This window comes from Hevea brasiliensis, chromosome 10 (assembly GCF_030052815.1).
Source record: "Hevea brasiliensis isolate MT/VB/25A 57/8 chromosome 10, ASM3005281v1, whole genome shotgun sequence".
Classification (NCBI taxonomy): domain Eukaryota; kingdom Viridiplantae; phylum Streptophyta; class Magnoliopsida; order Malpighiales; family Euphorbiaceae; genus Hevea; species Hevea brasiliensis.
This window is the reverse complement of record NC_079502.1, coordinates 66,631,948-66,650,092: the sequence shown is the minus strand read 5'-3', so window position 1 is coordinate 66,650,092 and position 18,145 is coordinate 66,631,948.

Genomic DNA, 18,145 nt, shown 5'->3' with positions numbered 1-18,145 from the left:
AATTTTGGGGATATATATATATATATATAAGAAGACAGATGTCTTCTTCATTTCTTTTTTTTTTTCATAAGATGCCACCACTCTCTTCTCTCTCTTCCTCTCTCTTTTTCTCTTCTTCTTCCACTTCTTCTTCCACTTCTTCCCCTCATTGATTTCCCCTCCCAAGTTTTAATTCCTTTAAATTCCCTTCATAAATTCCATAGCCCACTAAAAGAAAACATCAAAGAGATCTTTGATTGAGAGATTAAAAGCAAGGAGAACAAGAATTGGAAGAAAAGTGAAGTTGGAAAGAAATCAACAAGAGTTAAGTTTCTTTTCATGTTAGATTAGTTGTATAAGCTTGGAATGAAGTTAATTTATGATGAAATTTCATAAGAAAATGAAAGAAAACATGTATGGAACCTAAACTAGGGTTTCGGCCAAATGGGAGAAAAATTAGGATTTGATGTATTTTTAGTTAAATTGATGATAAATCTAAGTTAAAGTGAAGTAGTATGCATGATTGGAAGTGGGATTGCATAAATTTAATTATGGGAGATTAGGGTTCATGGGAAAATTGGGTTTTGGTGCTAGAGAGTGAAATTGGTGTGTTTAGTGTTAAATTATGATCATTTGAGGTTTATTTAGTTTGAATTGACATTGGATTGATGAATGGAAGTAACGAAAGGGTAGGATTAGGGAAAATTACAAACTTTGGTGTTTGAAAATTATGGGTTTTGTGCTAGGAAGTGCCATTGATGTGTCAATGCTAAATTATAGTCATTTTGGGTGAATTAAATGTGAATTGAGGTTGGTTAGAGGGAATAATTGAAGAAATGAAAATTTTAAACCTAGGGCAGAATTTGCACACTGAGTTCAGTGTGTTTGACAGCCCATAAATTGAGTTACACAACTCCAATTGATGTGAAACCAATTGGAAATGAAACTTAAGACATAGGGCTAGAATTTTCATGAAGAGACCCACCCCAGAAACTGCCTAGAAATTGCCTAAACCTTTGCTTGAACTTAGAGACACAATTCTAGAACTTGTAGAATTTGACCATATGAACAGTAAATTTTTCATGGCCATAACTCTTTCTAGAAAACTCTGATTTAGGCGATTCTTAAACTGATGGAAACCTAAGACATAGTAGAACATTTCATATGAAGAACTTGAGGCCAAATTATGGACTTAACCCAATCAAATTGCTGAGCAAAATTGGATCATCAAATCTCCAGAACTGCAGATTTACCATATAAATAGTAAACTTTGCATCGCCATAACTCCCTCTAGAAAACTTCGATTTAGGCGATTCTTGAACCGATGGAAACCTAAGATATAGTAGAACATTTCGTATGATGAACATTAGACCAAATTATGGACTTAACTTGATCAAATTGCTGAACAAATTTGGATTGATAAATCTGCCAGAGCTAATTTTGCAGCATGAATAGTGATGTGAACAGTAACCGTATTTTGGTCATAACTTGAGCTACACGGCTCCGAATTAGGCGATTCAAACAGGAAAATAAAGTTAAGACCTAAATGAACAATTTTCATGGAGAACACCTCACCAAATTATGATCAAAACTAGGTAAAAATTGGGTTTAAAGATTGGGGCACCAAGCTGTCCCAAAACCAAAATATTCTAAAATTTTCAAAGCTAGCTTGGGATGCATTAGACATGCATGTAATGAGTTCTTGGCAGCAATTGAGATTGGTATTGAGGTATTCTATTTGTGTATTTTCAGTAGAAAAAGAAGTTAGAACGGACAAGGAGAAGTAGGTAACAAGAAAGGAGAGCATTGAAGGTTTGTGCACAACTAACATTTTCTTTGTTTTTAAACTTGTAAATTGCTTGGAATGTGTTAAATTGAATGAGTTTGCTTTGAACAAGTTTACTTTGACTGAAATATGATTTTTCTTTTTCATTTAAGAAATTTGGGTGTTGCCACCTTTTTATGGATATTATGAAGAATTTAAATGTGTTTATTGGTTTATAAATGTGATTGTTGAGTGGGAAATTTTTGGAAACTGTTTTGAAACCACAGTTAGCATGATAGTCCCTTTCGGAACTCCCCAGTAGTAACGGCTACTTGGAGTTGATATTGATATTGATTATGTCTCCCATTAATAACGATTAGCGGGGTAAGACTACATGAGTACTCATTAGCTAGCTAGCCCTTCCCTCATTAATAGCGGTTAGTGAGGTTGAGATTGCTTTGTCGTGATGTACAACACGGCACTGATCATGAAATTTTGTGTCGTGGCTTAAACTGTGTGTTGATGTTGGTAACACTAATGCTTTGTGAATTGTGATTTATGAAGTATGATCTCTTATTTGAAATGTTATTCAAATAAATGGCTCTTATGAACTTAGAACTATTGTGAAGTTTTCATGCTTAAAAAAAATGTGATTTATTATGCTTTGACAAATTGTATTCTACCTTAAGTTTTAAAGTTATTAATTGTGCACCACTGAGTGATATACTCAGCGATAGCTTCTTTATGCTATCGCTGGTAAGGGAAAGGAAAAGGCTACTGAGTGAGAGACTTAGAAGCAGCATTTGGTATTGATTGAGGGTATATATCATAGGTATACCCCTGTAATTTCCTTTTGATGTATTTTGTACCTATATGTATGGATGTACGGATATTGAGCAGTTTGTATTTAAAAGCACGGCATTGCTATCACATTTTGAGTTTGGAACTATTTTGTATTTCACTTTGAGACTTATGAAAATGTAACTTTTGTAATATTTATTCTATCATTATTTCCAATGAATGTTTACATGGAATTTTAACTATTCTCATGCAGTTTTCCGCAAAAGAATTGATAAGATAAAAAGCTATGATTTGTTTTAAAATCCTTTATAGCATAACTAATTGGTTATCGGTAGGTGGAGTTCGGTAATTCATTAGGTATGCTACGGGATCATGTCATACCTTACCAGGGATAAGTTGTGACATGTTTCAGTGGTATCAGAGCTTTGGTTTTTATACAAGTTTTGAAATTGCATGTTTGAAAATTTTTGATAAGTACAACTGCTTAATTGTCATTATTGATACATATAGTGCATTACATCATAAATATGGACTAATGGAGGGAAATTTCCTTGTGTTGGTTGTTCAGGGAGTAGAATTCCTTGTGATTCAATATGGAAGAGGGGGATCACACAGTAGAGCAATCAGTAGCAGCTGAGGTACAGGGGGAAGCCCCAGCTCCTCAGAATGCCAGTGGATCGGCTGCAACCATCCCACCCATACAGTTTTCTGCTCAGTTCGCTTAGTAGATGGCTGCACTATTTCAATAAATGGCTACACGATTTCAGCAAATGGCTGGCAATATACCAGTCCAAGCTCCTATGCAAGCACCTCCAGTGCAACCACCATACCTAGCCAGACAATATGATAAGTTAATGAAGTATGGGGCAACAGAGTTCAAAGGTACAGTGGACCCATTGGAAGCTGAGCAATGGTTAGAATGGATGGAGAGGGTCTTCAAGAAATTGCACTGCACAGATGAGTTGAAGTTTGAATATTCAATTTCCTTGCTGCATGGAGATGCATATGAGTGGTGGAAGACCATTCCCCACAGTTTGGCTAAGCCGCCAGTGCTGACATGGGATGACTTTCTAAGGGAGTTTAGACAGAAGTATATTCCTGATACCTATGTGGATATGAAGCTACAGGAGTTTCTCAATTTGAAGCAAGGGAACAAGACTGTAGCTGAGTATGAGAGAGACTTTTCTCGCCTCAGCCACTATGCTGGAAGCCTACTCACTACCAGTAAGGACAGATGCAAATGGTTTGAGGCCTAATTTGAGATTGCAAGTGGCTGAGTTTCGACATGACAACTTCTCTGGGTTGATATCACAGGCCCTTGAATTGGAAAGGATAGAACTAGAAGGGGCATCTGAGAAGGTAACCACTTAAAAAGAGAAGAGTAGTAAGCCTACAGGTCAGAGTCCAAGTAACAGTTCAGGTAAGAGGAAGAGCTTTGGGGGACCAAGTAACAGAGGATCTAGTAGGGGAAGATTCTCAGGGCAGAGGCCACCTAGATCCGGATAGCAGACATTTAGGGGTTTCTTTCCTACCCGTGCTTGTGAGACTTGTGGCAGGACTCATGGAGGAGTATGTTATAAGGCCATAGGAGCCTATTACAACTGTGGTGGAAGTGGGCATTTTGCTAGAGATTGCACTAGTGCCCGCAGATTTGGGTCTCCTACTACCACTGAGAGATTTGTTCAAGGTTCTGCTTCTAGAGGACAATAGACAACTAGTAGAGGCAGAGGTAAGGGTAGAGGTAACACTTCTGGCAGCCAGGGCACAGTGAGCCAACCAGAGCAGAGTGGTGCACCAGTTAGGGTGTACACCATGCGCCAGAGGGATGAAGCTGAGACATCAGATGTTGTGGCTGGTACTTTCTCCATTTTTGATAGAGATGTATATGTGCTGTTTGACCCTGGTTCTACACATTCTTATGCTAGTGCTAATATTGCATGCTCTGTTGCTATTCCTTGTGTGAAATTGGATTATGATGTGCTAGTGACTAGTCTTTTAGGACAAGAGGTTAGGATGAACAAATTGTATAAGGATTGTCCTTTGGTGATCCAAAGACATACATTCCTATCAGACTTAATTGACATGCCCTTGCGAGATTATGATATCATCTTGGGCATGGATTGGTTAGCCAGGCATCATGCCATGATCGACTGTAGACTGAAGATAGTCACTTTTGGTCTTCTCGAGTATGCAGATGTAGTGATACACGGGGAGAGGCAGTTATTGCCATCCAACATCATTTCAGCTGCACTTGCTAGAAAGATGATTAGAAAGGGATGTGAAGCTTATCTAGCTCATGTGATAGACACCCAAGTGGGGAGTCTAGATCTTAAAGATATTCCTATAGTATGGGATTTTTCGGATGTCTTTCCGGAAGAATTACCGGGATTGCCTTCGGAAAGAGAGGTGCAGTTTGAAATTGAGACTATGCTCGGTGTGGAGCCAATCTCCATCACTCCTTATAGGATGGCACCTGCTGAGTTGAAAAAGTTGAAGGTACAATTACAGGAATTATTAGATAAGGGTTTCATCCGCCCTAGCATGTCACCTTGGGGAGCACCAGTATTATTTGTGAAGAAGAATGATGGTACTCTCCGCCTATGCATAGACTACAGACAGTTGAATAAGGTGACCATAAAGAATAGATATCCTCTGCCACAGATCGATGATCTGTTTGATCAGTTGAAGGATGCAACTGTATTCTCCAAAATTAACTTGAGATCGGGCTATTACCAGTTGAGGGTGCAGGAGCAAAGTATTCCTAAAACTGCCTTTAGGACTTGGTATGGCCACTATGAGTTTTTGGTAATGCCATTCGGGTTGACTAATGCTCCAGCTGCTTTATGGGCCTAATGAACACTATATTAAGGCCATATTTGGACCAGTTTGTTGTGGTGTTCATTGATGATATTTTGGTGTACTCAAAGAATGCAAAGGAACATGACAAGCACTTGAGGATAGTATTGCAGACTTTGAGGGAGAAGTAGTTGTATGCCAAACTATCGAAATGTGAGTTTTGGCTAAAGGAGATTTCGTTTTTGGGGCATATTGTATCTGCAGAAGGTATCCAGGTGGATCTTAGCAAAGTTGAAGCCATTCTTAATTGGAAGCCACCCAAAAATGTCACGGAAGTTCGGAGTTTCCTTGGTTTAGCTGGGTATTACCGAAGGTTTGTGAAGGGATTCTCCATACTAGCATCTCCATTGACCAAGTTACTTGGGAAGGATGTAAAATTTCAGTGGACTGATCAGCGCCAGGAAAGTTTTGATGAGTTAAAGAGGCATTTAACTGAAGCTCCAGTCTTAACCTTGCCCACTTTGGCTAAGGAGTATACCATATATAGTGATGCTTCTCATAACGGATTAGGCTGTGTGTTGATGCAAGATAGAAACGTCATTGCCTATGCTTCACGCCAGCTTAAACCGCATGAGAGGAATTATCCTACACATGACTTGGAGCTAGCAGCCATTGTCTTTGCCTTGAAGATCTGGAGACATTACTTATATGGAGAGAGATGTTTTATATACATAGATCATAAAAGTTTGAAATACTTGGACACACAGAATGAGTTAAATTTGAGGCAAAGGAGATGGTCAGAGCTGATAAAAGATTATGATTGCTTAATAGACTATCAGCCTGGAAAGGTAAATGTTACAGCTGATGCTTTAAGTCGCAAGACTATGGTTGGTTTAAGGGTTTCTCCTTTGTCCATGGTGCATGAATTAAGGGTATTGCATGCTAATTTGGAGATTAATGAAGATGGGCAGATGGTAGCTACTTGGCAAGTGAAGCCAATGCTGGTAGAACAAATTAAAGCAGTTGCACAGAAGGATGATAAGTATGTGAAGTTGATGGAAGAGGCTCGGGATGGCAAGAAAACAGAATTATCAGTAAATGATGAGGGCTTGTTGTTATATAAGGGCAGAATGTGCATTCCTGAGAATGTTGAACTGAGGCAGACCATTTTAAAGGAAGCACATGATTCACCTTTTGCAATGCACCCCAGTGGAAACAAAATGTATGGAAGTGTGAAAGAGCACTATTGGTGGAGAGGAATGAATAAAGACATTGCAGAATATATTGCAAAATGCCTAACTTGTCAGCAAGTAAAGGCAGAACACCAAGTGCCTGCAGAGTTGCTACAGCCATTGCCAATTCCCGAGTGGAAATGGGAAAGAATCACTATGGATTTCATGACAGGACTTCCACTTACACAAAAGAATCATGATGCAGTTTGGGTTATTGTTAATAGATTGACCAAGTCTGCACACTTTTTGCCAGTGAGAATGGATTACAACCTAGAAAGATTGGCCAAACTATACATTGACGAAGTGGTGAGGTTGCATGGAGTGCCAATGTCTATTGTGTCTGATAGAGATTCTAGGTTCACTTCTAGATTCTGGGGTAGTCTCCAAAAAGCCCTAGGGACTAGATTGAACTTCAGTACAGTATTCCATCCATAGAAAGACGGCCAGTCTGAAAGGATCATTCAGATTTTGGAGGATATGCTTCGGGCTTGTGTGATTGAGTTTGAAGGGAGTTGGGACACACACTTGCCTTTAATTGAATTTGCCTACAACAACAGTTATCAGTCAAGCATCGGAATGCCTCCATATGAAGCACTTTATGGCAGGAAGTGTAGAACTCCCTTGTGTTGGGATGAAGTGGGCGAGAGGAAGCTGATTGGTCCAGAATTAGTGCAGCAGATAGAAGAAAAGGTTAAGCTCATTAGAGACAAACTCAAAGTGGCAATGGAAAGACAAAAGTCCTACATTGACCTAAAGAGAAGAGATATTCTGTATAGTGTGGGTGACAAGGTGTTCCTGAAAGTTTCCCCATGGAAGAGGATCATGAGGTTTGGTAGAAAGGGGAAACTAAGTCCTCGCTTCATTGGGCCGTATAAGGTTCTGGATAGAGTGGGTCCATTGGCATATAGACTTGCATTGCCTCCGGAGTTGGAAAAGATTCACAATGTCTTCCATGTCTCCATATTGAGGAGGTACAGATCAAACCCCTCTCACATTTTGCCAATAGAGGAGATTGAGGTGAATCCAGACCTGACATATGATGAAGAGCCCATAAAGATCTTGGCACATGAGGTGAAGCAGCTGAGGAACAAACAGATACCTCTAGTCAAAGTGCTGTGGAACCATCATTCAGGCCAGAAGGCTACATGGGAGCGTGAGGAGGACATGAGGAGACAGCACCTGACTATTCAGAGGCGAGACCAGTAAATTTCGAGGACGAAATTTATTTTTAAGGAGGGGAGAATTGTAACACCCCGAACCTCCGAGTTATGAATAGTACCATTTTTGGTCCGTGACTAATACTATTGAAAGACACCTTGAGGACCAAAAATAAATAGAAAATTAATTGAGATAGACACAATAAAAATTCTAGTGAACAAAAAAGCTAAGGACTCATCGGGTATTATAAAAAGAAGGATTATGACCCAATGAGGGGCATTTTGGTCAATTCACCTCAAGAGTTGACTTTTGACCAAATTGTCAATTAAATTAAATGAAATTAATGAATTGAATTATGGGGTAAAAATTGAAGAAAAATTCAAGTAAAAATATGTAAGGGAAAATTTAAGAAATGAAAACTTAAACTTTCATTTCCATTATGACAAAATTAAAATGAAAGACTTATGGGCTTTTGATAGTTAAATTTAATTATTTAATTAAAAGGAAAAATTAAGTGTAAATGTAAAAAAAATAAATAAATAAAAATTTAAGTTTAATTATCCTTATGACACAATTAAAATTTATAATTTTAATAAGCTAATTTTGGGGATAAATATATATATATATATATATATATATATATATATATATATATATATATATATATATATATATATATATAAGAAGACAAATGTCTTCTTCATTTCTTTTTTTTTTTCATAAGATGCCACCACCCTCTCCTCTCTTTTCCTCTCTCTCTCTTTTTCTCTTCTTCTTCCACTTCTTCTTCCACTTCTTCCCCTCATTGATTTCCCCTCTCAAGTTTTAATTCCTTTAAATTCCCTTCATAAATTCCATAGCTCACTAAAAGAAAACATCAAAGAGATCTTTGATTGAGAGATTAAAAGTAAGGAGAACAAGAATTGGAAGAAAAGTGAAGTTGGTAAGAAATCAACAAGAGGTAAGTTTCTTTTCATGTTAGATTAGTTGTATAAGCTTGGAATGAAGTTAATTTATGATGAAATTTCATAAGAAAATGAAAGAAAACATGTATAGAACCTAAACTAGGGTGTTGGCCAAATGGGAGAAAAATTAAGGTTTGATGTATTTTTAGTTAAATTGATGATAAATCTAAGTTAAAGTGAAGTAGTATACATGATTGGAAGTAGTAAGATTTCATGGGATTGCATAAATTTAATTATGGGAGATTAGGGTTCATGGAAAATTGGGTTTTGGTGCTAGAGAGTGGAATTGGTGTGTGTAGTGTTAAATTATTATCATTTGAGGTTTATTTAGTTTGAATTGACATTGGGTTGATGAATGGAAGTAACGAAACGGTAGGATTAGGGAAAATTACAAACTTTGGAGTTTTAAAATTGTGGGTTTTGTGCTAGGAAGTGCCATTGATATGTCAATGCTAAATTATAGCCATTTTGGGTGAATTAAATGTGAATTGAGGTTAGTTAGAGGGAATAATTGAAGAAATGAAAATTTTAAACCTAGGGCAGAATTTGCACACTGAGTTCAGTGTGTTTGATAGCCCATAAATTGAGCTACACAACTCCAATTGGTGTGAAACCAATTGGAAATGAAACTTAAGACATAGGGCTAGAATTTTCATGAAGAGAGCCACCCCAGAAACTGCCTAGAAATTGCCTAAACTTTGGCTTAAACATAGAGACAATTCTGGAACCTGCAGAATTTGACCATATAAACAGTAAATTTTGCATGGCCATAACACTCTCTAGAAAACTCTGATTTGGGGGATTCTTAAATCGATGGAAACCTAAGACATAGTAGAACATTTCATATGAAGAACTTGAGGCCAAATTATGGACTTAACCTAATCAAATTGCTGAGCAAATTTGAATCATCGAATCTGCAGAACTGTAGATTTATGATATGAACAGTAAACTTTGCATGGCCATAACTCTCTCTAGAAAACTCTGATTTAGGTGATTCTTGAACCGATGGAAACCTAAGACATAGTAGAACATTTTGTATGAAGAATATTAGACCAAATTATGAACTTAACTTGATCAAATTGCTGAACGAATTTGAATTGATAAATCTGCCAGAGCTGATTCTGCAGCATGAACAGTGATGTAAACAGTAACCGTATTTTGGTCATAACTTGAGCTACACAGCTCCGAATTAGGCGATTCAAAAAGGAAAATAAAGTAAGACCTAAATGAACAATTTTCATGGGGAACACCTCACCAGATTATGATCGAAACTAGGTAAAAATTGGGTTCAAAGATTGGGGTACCAAGCTGTCCCAAAACTAAAATATTCTAAAATTTTCAAAGCTAACTTGGGATGCATTAGACATGCATGTACTGAGTTCTTGGCAGCAATTGAGATTGGTATTGAGGTATTATATTTGTGTATTTTCAGTAGAAAAAGAAGTTGGAACGGACAAGGAGAAGCAGATAACAAGAAAGGAGAGCATTGAAGGTTTGTGCACAATTAACATTTTCTTTGTTTTTAAACTTGTAAATTGCTTGGAATGTGTTAAATTGAATGAGTTTGCTTTGAACAAGTTTACTTTGACTGAAATATGGTTTTTCTTTTTCATTTAAGAAATTTGGGTGTTGCCGCCTTTATATGGATATTATGATGAATTTAAATGTGTTTATTGGTTTATAAATGTGATTGTTGAGTGGGAAATTTTTGGAAACTATTTTGAAACCACAGTTAGCGTGACAGTCCCTTTCAGAATTTCCCAGTAGTAACGGCTACTTGGGGTTGATAATTGATATTGATTATGTCTCCCATTAATAATGGTTAGTGGGGTAAGACTACATGAGTACTCATTAGTTAGCTAGCCCTTCCCTCATTCATAACGGTTAGTGAGGTTGAGATTGCTTTGTCGTGGTGTACAGCACGGCACTGATTGTGAAATTTTGTGTCATGGCCTAAACTGTGTGTTGATATTGGCAACACTAATGCTTTGTGAATTGTGATTTATGAAGTATGATTTCTCATTTGAAATGTTATTCTAATAAATGGCTCTTATGAACTTAGAACTATTGTGAAGTTTTCATGCTTAAGAAAAATGTAATTTATTATGCTTTGACAAATTGTATTCTACCTTAAGTTTTAATGTTATTAGTTGTGCACCACTGAGTGATATACTCAGCGATAGCTTCTTTATGCTATCGCAGGTAAGGGAAAGGAGAAGGCTACCGAGTGAGAGACTTTGAAGCAGCATTTGGTATCGATTGTGGGTATATATCGTAGGTATACCCCTGTAATTTCCTTTTGATGTATTTTGTACCTATATATATGGATGTACGGACATTGAGCAGTTTGTATTTAAAAGCACGGCATTGCTATCACATTTTGAGTTTGTAATTATTTTGTATTTCACTTTGAGACTTATGAAAATGTAACTTTTGTAATATTTATTCTATCATTATTTCCAATGAATGTTTACATGGAATTTTAACTATTCTCATGCAGTTTTCCGCAAAAGAATTGATAAGATAAAAAGCTATGATTTGTTTTAAAATCCTTTGTAGCATAACTAATGGGTTATCGGTAGGTGGAGTTTGGTAATTCATTAGGTATGCTACGGGATTATGTCATGCCTTATCAGGGATAAGGTATGATACCTAAAATGTGGGATCTTAGTGTAATTAAAATTAAATATCCATTATATATGAAAAATTCAATATTAATGCATGAAGAGTATGGTGAATAGTAACTACTAAACATAAAGTACAAAGAATTAATTGTAATATGACCTAGTATGCCTAATGTGATTGGTTTGGATAGGTTGGCATGCCAATAGGGTTCCGATAGCAGTACTTGTCACACCCTACCCCTCTGTAAGGCATAATATGATCATATAGTATACCTAATGAATTACCAACTTCGTTTACTGATAACTCGTTAAATACACTACAAGAGATTTTAAAACTTTTCTTACTTCTTTTTACAGTGGTGAGCACTATTTACAGGTGTTAAAATTTTTTTTTTTGAACTGAAGGGAAACAGCTAACACATTTGAATTGTTAATAATTTCTGTAAAAATTTTGGCAGAGTGCCATCTATATTTTGAATAAAACAGTTCTTCAAAAACCTGTAAAAAAAACGCTTTAAAAATATTTCTCAATCTCAAACTCTAACAGTTAATCAAAACAATATTTTTCTCAACTCAAATCCACAATAATTTTTCAATATTTCTAAAGGCTGAGATAAAAGAAATACAGTACAAATTTTACAAGCCAAAATAATTCACAATTTATTCTACAACTTCAATGTACAATTTTAGTTTACAACTACTCAAAACCAAGAACACTATATACATACAGTGAACATAAATTATAGTACAAAATGCAAAATATGGTATACTCAATATACCCGATGATCTCTCAGTGTTGCGCTTAGCGACCTAGTCTCACGCCTCGCTGGTCTCATCTACCATGACAAAGAATGAAAGCTATCGCTGAGTAAAATTTACTCAGTGGTGTACAATAACAATTTAAAATGCGATATATAAATCTTTTATTGACAATTCACAAATCAAATGATTCACAATTCCATTTCACAATTTGCAAAGTTCATATAACAAAAATTTGATCAAATAACTGAGTAACATAGTTTTGCCAATCAATAACACAATTTGATCAAATAACTGAACAATACGGTTTTGCCATCAATAACACAATTTGATCAAATAACTGAATAAAACATTTTTACCCATCAACAACACAATTTGATCAAATAACTGAATAACCCAGTTTTACCCATCAATAACACAATTTGATAAAAAAACTGAACAATACAGTGTTGCCAATCGATAACACAATTTAGGCCATGACATAAATTTTTCACACATGCCATGTTGTACACCACGACAAGACACACTCACCCCAATAATCGAAATCAATGAACGAGGAAGCTAGCTAAATAATGAGTACTCATCCACACTCACCACAGATTGACAAGTCAAAGAGGGAGGAATATAGTGTACTTATCAGAGCACTTACAGGCGTTACGTATCGCCATCCCTGCAAGCTCCTGGGTTCACGCGTGAGAGTCCCCAAGAATCGTAGGCGTTACGTATCACCGTCCTTACTTTGCTCCGATACCACTAAACATAATTTATCTCAAAATTTCCATTTACAAAGTAGGCAACACAATAATTTCCAAATAATATTCCCAAAACCAAAACAATCAAAATTTATTCATAACTCATTTCTCCAAATAAATTTGCTAGTAAAAGCAGTGGGACACAATTTAAAACTATAATGTTCAATTAAATTTTTAAGTAGAAAATGAGAAGTCAAAATTATTGTGCACAAACACAATTTAAAATAATGACATACAAATAATCATAATTTATTTCAATTGAAAAATTCAAAAGAAATAACTATTGTGCACAAAAACAATTTAAAACAATAACACACAAATAATCATAATTTATTTCAATTGAAAAATTCAAAAGAAATAACTATTGTGCACAAACCTCTGATAACTGTCTCTTGGCTCTGACTCAGTGTTTCCTTCCCTTTCCCTGAGTCTTTGCTAACTGAAACACACAATTTGAAGTGTTTCAGTACTCATTTAAACTATCTCCACGACATTTCAAACTCTCCCAATAACCAAGGCTAAAAGGGAGGAACAAAGACTAGCTAGTATATATGAGTACTCATTTAAACTCTTCCCCAACTGGCAAGCCAGAGAGGAAGGAACTCACCCCATCTAGTGGAGGAGATATCCCACTAAACAAGCTAATGAAAATTCACAACATATATTGTCATGTCAACTGTGGTTTCAAATCATATTCAAAATCATTTCGATCTACCAAGTGTTTACAAACCATTTACATATTTAATCATTATAAATTCGTGCTCAAGTTTGGCAACACATCAAACTTAAATTTTACAATCCTCAAACCCATGCAATAAATCCTTAAATGCATAAGAAAATTTACATTTAATTTATACAATTTCATTCAACAAGTTAAAATTCTCAACACAACAAAAATCATAAATCATACAATAAATTTATTCAAATAAATTTGGAAGTGAAAAATAACAAAAGAGTTAGTTGTGCACAAACCTCTTATCTAGACTTGTCTTGGTTCCATTCCTCCTCCTTCCTTTGAGGGCTCCTTTCCCACTAAAATACATAACTAAAGTGTTTCAATATCTATTTAATTTATTTCTAATTAATAAATTCAATAATTAAATTTTATACACTTAATTTGCCCCATAAAATTGAGTCCTTTGTACTTAGTGTAATTATGGTTACTATTCATTTGACCATTTGATCAAAATATTGACTTTTTCATACTAATTAGATATACTAATTCTAATTACACCCACATACCACATTTTGAGTCATATTTTTTGTTGGCATTGATTGCCAAATTCAATTCAAAGCCTATTAGGGTTAAATCTCAAAATTTCAGTTTTGGGTTACTTGTTTGTACTGTTCCATTGGTCTGTCTACAGTAGAAATTTGGCTAAGTGTCCTTCATCAAAGTTGTTCCTTATTGTCTTATATTTAATTCTCTTTTTGAATCACTCTATTTGGAGTTTTTTAGCCCAAGATATGGCCATTTTCCTAAGGCTGGCCGGATTAGTTCATACCTAGAATTGTAGGCACTTTCTTGGTTCTGGCAGTTTTAGGTATCCAATTTTGGGTGGCTAAATGACTTAGTACAGGGCATAATTTGGGTTTGTGTTCTTCATAAAAGTTATAGGGCTATATCTCAGCTTTCTACTAGTAACATTTCAGGTCATTTGGACCTGCCTAGCCCAAGTTATGACCAAATGAACTGTTCATTTGGTCATTTTTGTACAAGTCAGTTTGCCTAATCCAGATTTGGCCAATTTGTTCACTATGTTATGTTCACTTTTTGGGCATAATTCCTCAATGAAAAATGTGCTATTTTGTGTATAGTTTCATTCACAATTGGCCTCACACTAATTGGGTTGGTAAATTTTTAGTTTTGGTCCCTGAAAGGGACCTTGGTCATGCTGCCTGCAGAATGACCATAACCAATCCAAATTCAAACCTAATTCCAACACTTCCTACACACCACAATTGGTCATACATGACCATTTTTCAACTCAAATAAGGTCAAACGCATCATTTGGCTAATTCTCACATTTTTCTCTCCCAAAACCCTAGGTGCCAAACCCTAATTCATAAAATTCAAACCTAATGCATTCTCAACATTTATCCATTGTCTACACACATAATTCAACCTAAACAACCATTCAAATGCATCAAATTCATTCATTCTCAACTCTATATACTGCTGGCTGAAATTTATATATAGTCCACATACTTGATTTATTTCAATAGTTTATCAATTTCTAATGTAATTTTATACAATTCTAACTTAAGGGAAGTGCCTAAGCATGATCACGAAAAAGTGTGAAAGAATTCTTACTAACCTCTTGAAGCTTTTCAAATCTTCACTTTTCTACTTCCCTTTTTAAATTCTTCCTTCATCAATCTTCTTACCAAGGTTAAATTTCAAGTTTTAATTAGGAGAACTAAGGGTTTTGGAGCTAGTTTAGGGGGTTGCTCAAGCTCAATATTGAGCTTTAATGGAGTTCTGGAGTGAGAGAGGAAAGAGATGAGAGAGATAAGAGAGGTGTGTGGGACGATAACCTTAGGAAGAAGACCACTTTTTAAATTTCTTATTTTTTATTTTTTATTTTTTAATAATTATCTTTTTTTCTAATTTTAATAATTTGACTTTATTGCATCATCTATGACATCATAATTCCTATATATATTTTTTCTTTTCTTTTCTTTTCTTTTATTTATTTTTAAATCTTTATTAATACACAATTATCCTAAAATTTCACTTTTTAATTGTTATGTTTATTACATCATGCATGATGTCATGCATGTGTAATTAACCTTTTTCAACTTTTTCTTTTTCCTATTTTCCTTTTTATTTATTTTTCCTTAGTTTTTTAATTTAATTCTTAATCCTGAAATTTTCTTTTCTCATATTTTATTGGACATTTAGGTCAGGAGTCAGCTCTAGGGGTAAATTGACCAAATTGGCCATCGCTGGTTCAATCCGGTTTGTAAGTTATTCGATATTTCTTCTGGATCCTTAACCTAATTATTTGACCGGCTTAACAATTCTTTTTTATGATTTTCTCTTTTCCTCTGTGTTCACAATAGTCCTAAGGATAGCGGTGTCACATTTTACGGTTTGAAATTCGAGTTAAAATCAACCTCGCAGTCCTTCCCGAGAAGGTCACCCATCGCTGTGACTCTCGGCTCATTTAACTTCTTATGTTTTATTTTTCTTATTTATACTTAACTAATTGACAATTACTAATTATTTGTGTTCAGGGCTTATCTAGTTATCTTAGATGTGGTTCTAATCCTTTTAATTATCCGGACCGACACTGGTCACTGGTACAATGAAATACACCAGACTATGCAAATAGAGGTGTTACATTGTAGCTCAAATTATGGCATTTTTACCATAACTAGTCGGATTGGTCCATGTCTAGAATTTTCTAGGCAGTTTTGGTTCTAGCAATTTTGATAGGCTAATTTTGGTTAGCAATTTGTTCAGGTTGTTGTTCTTCATGAAAAATGTTCTACTTTGTCTAAGCTTTCCATGGGTTCAAGAATCAAGTCATTTTGACCTCTCTACAAAGAGTTATGCCCATTTGAATAATCATTGTTCATATGGTCATTTTTCCAAGTCCAGATTTTGGTTACCCAAATTCAAGCAAATTTTAGGTCACTTTATATTGGTTTTCTGGGCATGGTCTCTTGATGAAAAATGTGGCATTGTGTCCCTAGTTTCACTTCCAATTGACCTTATATCAATTGAAGCTATATATCTCTACTTATGGCTGCCCAAACCTACTGCACTCAAAGTCTAGATTTCTAGCACAAAGGAGCTCTTCTCCTTTGAGCATTTCAATTCTACAACCAAGTCCATTTTGAGGTCAAACCACATCAAATGGTCATTAATTAACCTTAATAACACCAATTCAACAATAATTTGACAAATCCCTAATTTTGGTTTAAAACCCTAACTTCCAATATCTCAATTTCATACCACATAGAAATTGAAGTTCGAATCTATATATACTTATCAAAGACTATCACTAAACAATTTTAATTCAAACAAATTCATCAAACACTCCCCTTACTCATGGCTACTGAATTTTATGCTTGGTCCTACATACATGTTTTATTCCATTTTTCAATAAATTTTAACTCAAATCAACTTCCTAACAAAGATTAAAGAGAGAAGGGAGTGAGTATTTAAACTAACCTTGATTAAGAGATTTCCAAGTTCCCTATTCTTCACTTTCTTCTCTTCTACTCGCTACTAATCTTTTTCTCAAAGTGAAACAAATAGTTTTTGTGTTTAGAGAGTGGAGAAATATGATAGAAAATGGTGGGAATTTGAAGCTTGAAGAAGCTTTAATAGAGGGTGGCTTAGGATGAGGGTTTGGCCAAGATATGGGAATGAGGAAGATAATCAATTTTGGTCTCTTTTAAATTTTCTTTTATCCCTTTTATTTATGTTTGTCAAATTTTAATTGGTTGAGAAATTTTAATTACATCATCATTACATAATAAATATGTCATAATTAAATTTTTATCAATATTTATTCATATTTTATTACATAATTCTCATTTAATTAAATGGACATGTTAGTCAAAAATCAACTCTAAGGGTGAAATGACCAAAATGCCCTTCTTAGTACTCCTTACACCTTAATTGCCTTTATCGATTAGCTTTACAGTTCCTTACATTATCTTGATGTTTTATTGTCATTAAACCTCTGTAATCCTTCACTTAAGTCCCAATAAATTATTTTATAGGTTTCCCCATGGGTCTAGGGTTCCCAGTCGCTTCCCATTAATATTACCCATCGCTGGAGCTTCAGCTCTTTTAATCTCTTTGCATTTTGTTTCTTTAATTTCTCCTTAATTTTTCTTAGTCATTATTTAGGTTATTTATGACTCCTCACTCTAGTTTAAGTCTGGTTCTAGACATTCTAACTATCCGAACAGACATTAGCTGCCGAAACAAAAAAATATATGGACTATCTAAAGTGAGGGCATTACAGCTGGGCTAGCTTTGTGCACAGGCTGTAATCTCTTTGTTTTTATCTTCAACAATACTACTATGTAATATAGGCTTCTAAAAGATCTTCTAGATATCTTTTTTTGAATTCCTCTTCTACAAGCTCATCAATAATGTCCACCCTTAAGCATTTGTCCATGTTTAGCTTGCGTTTTGTAACACCCTCACTGTAGCAATTCTGTACATTCTACTGTTCCAGTGACCGGTGTCAGTCCGGACAACTAGAGCGTCTGGAAAAATATTTAAACTAAAGTGAGGAACCATATTTAAGTCAAATATTAATAAGAAAATTTATGAAAAATTTTAGAG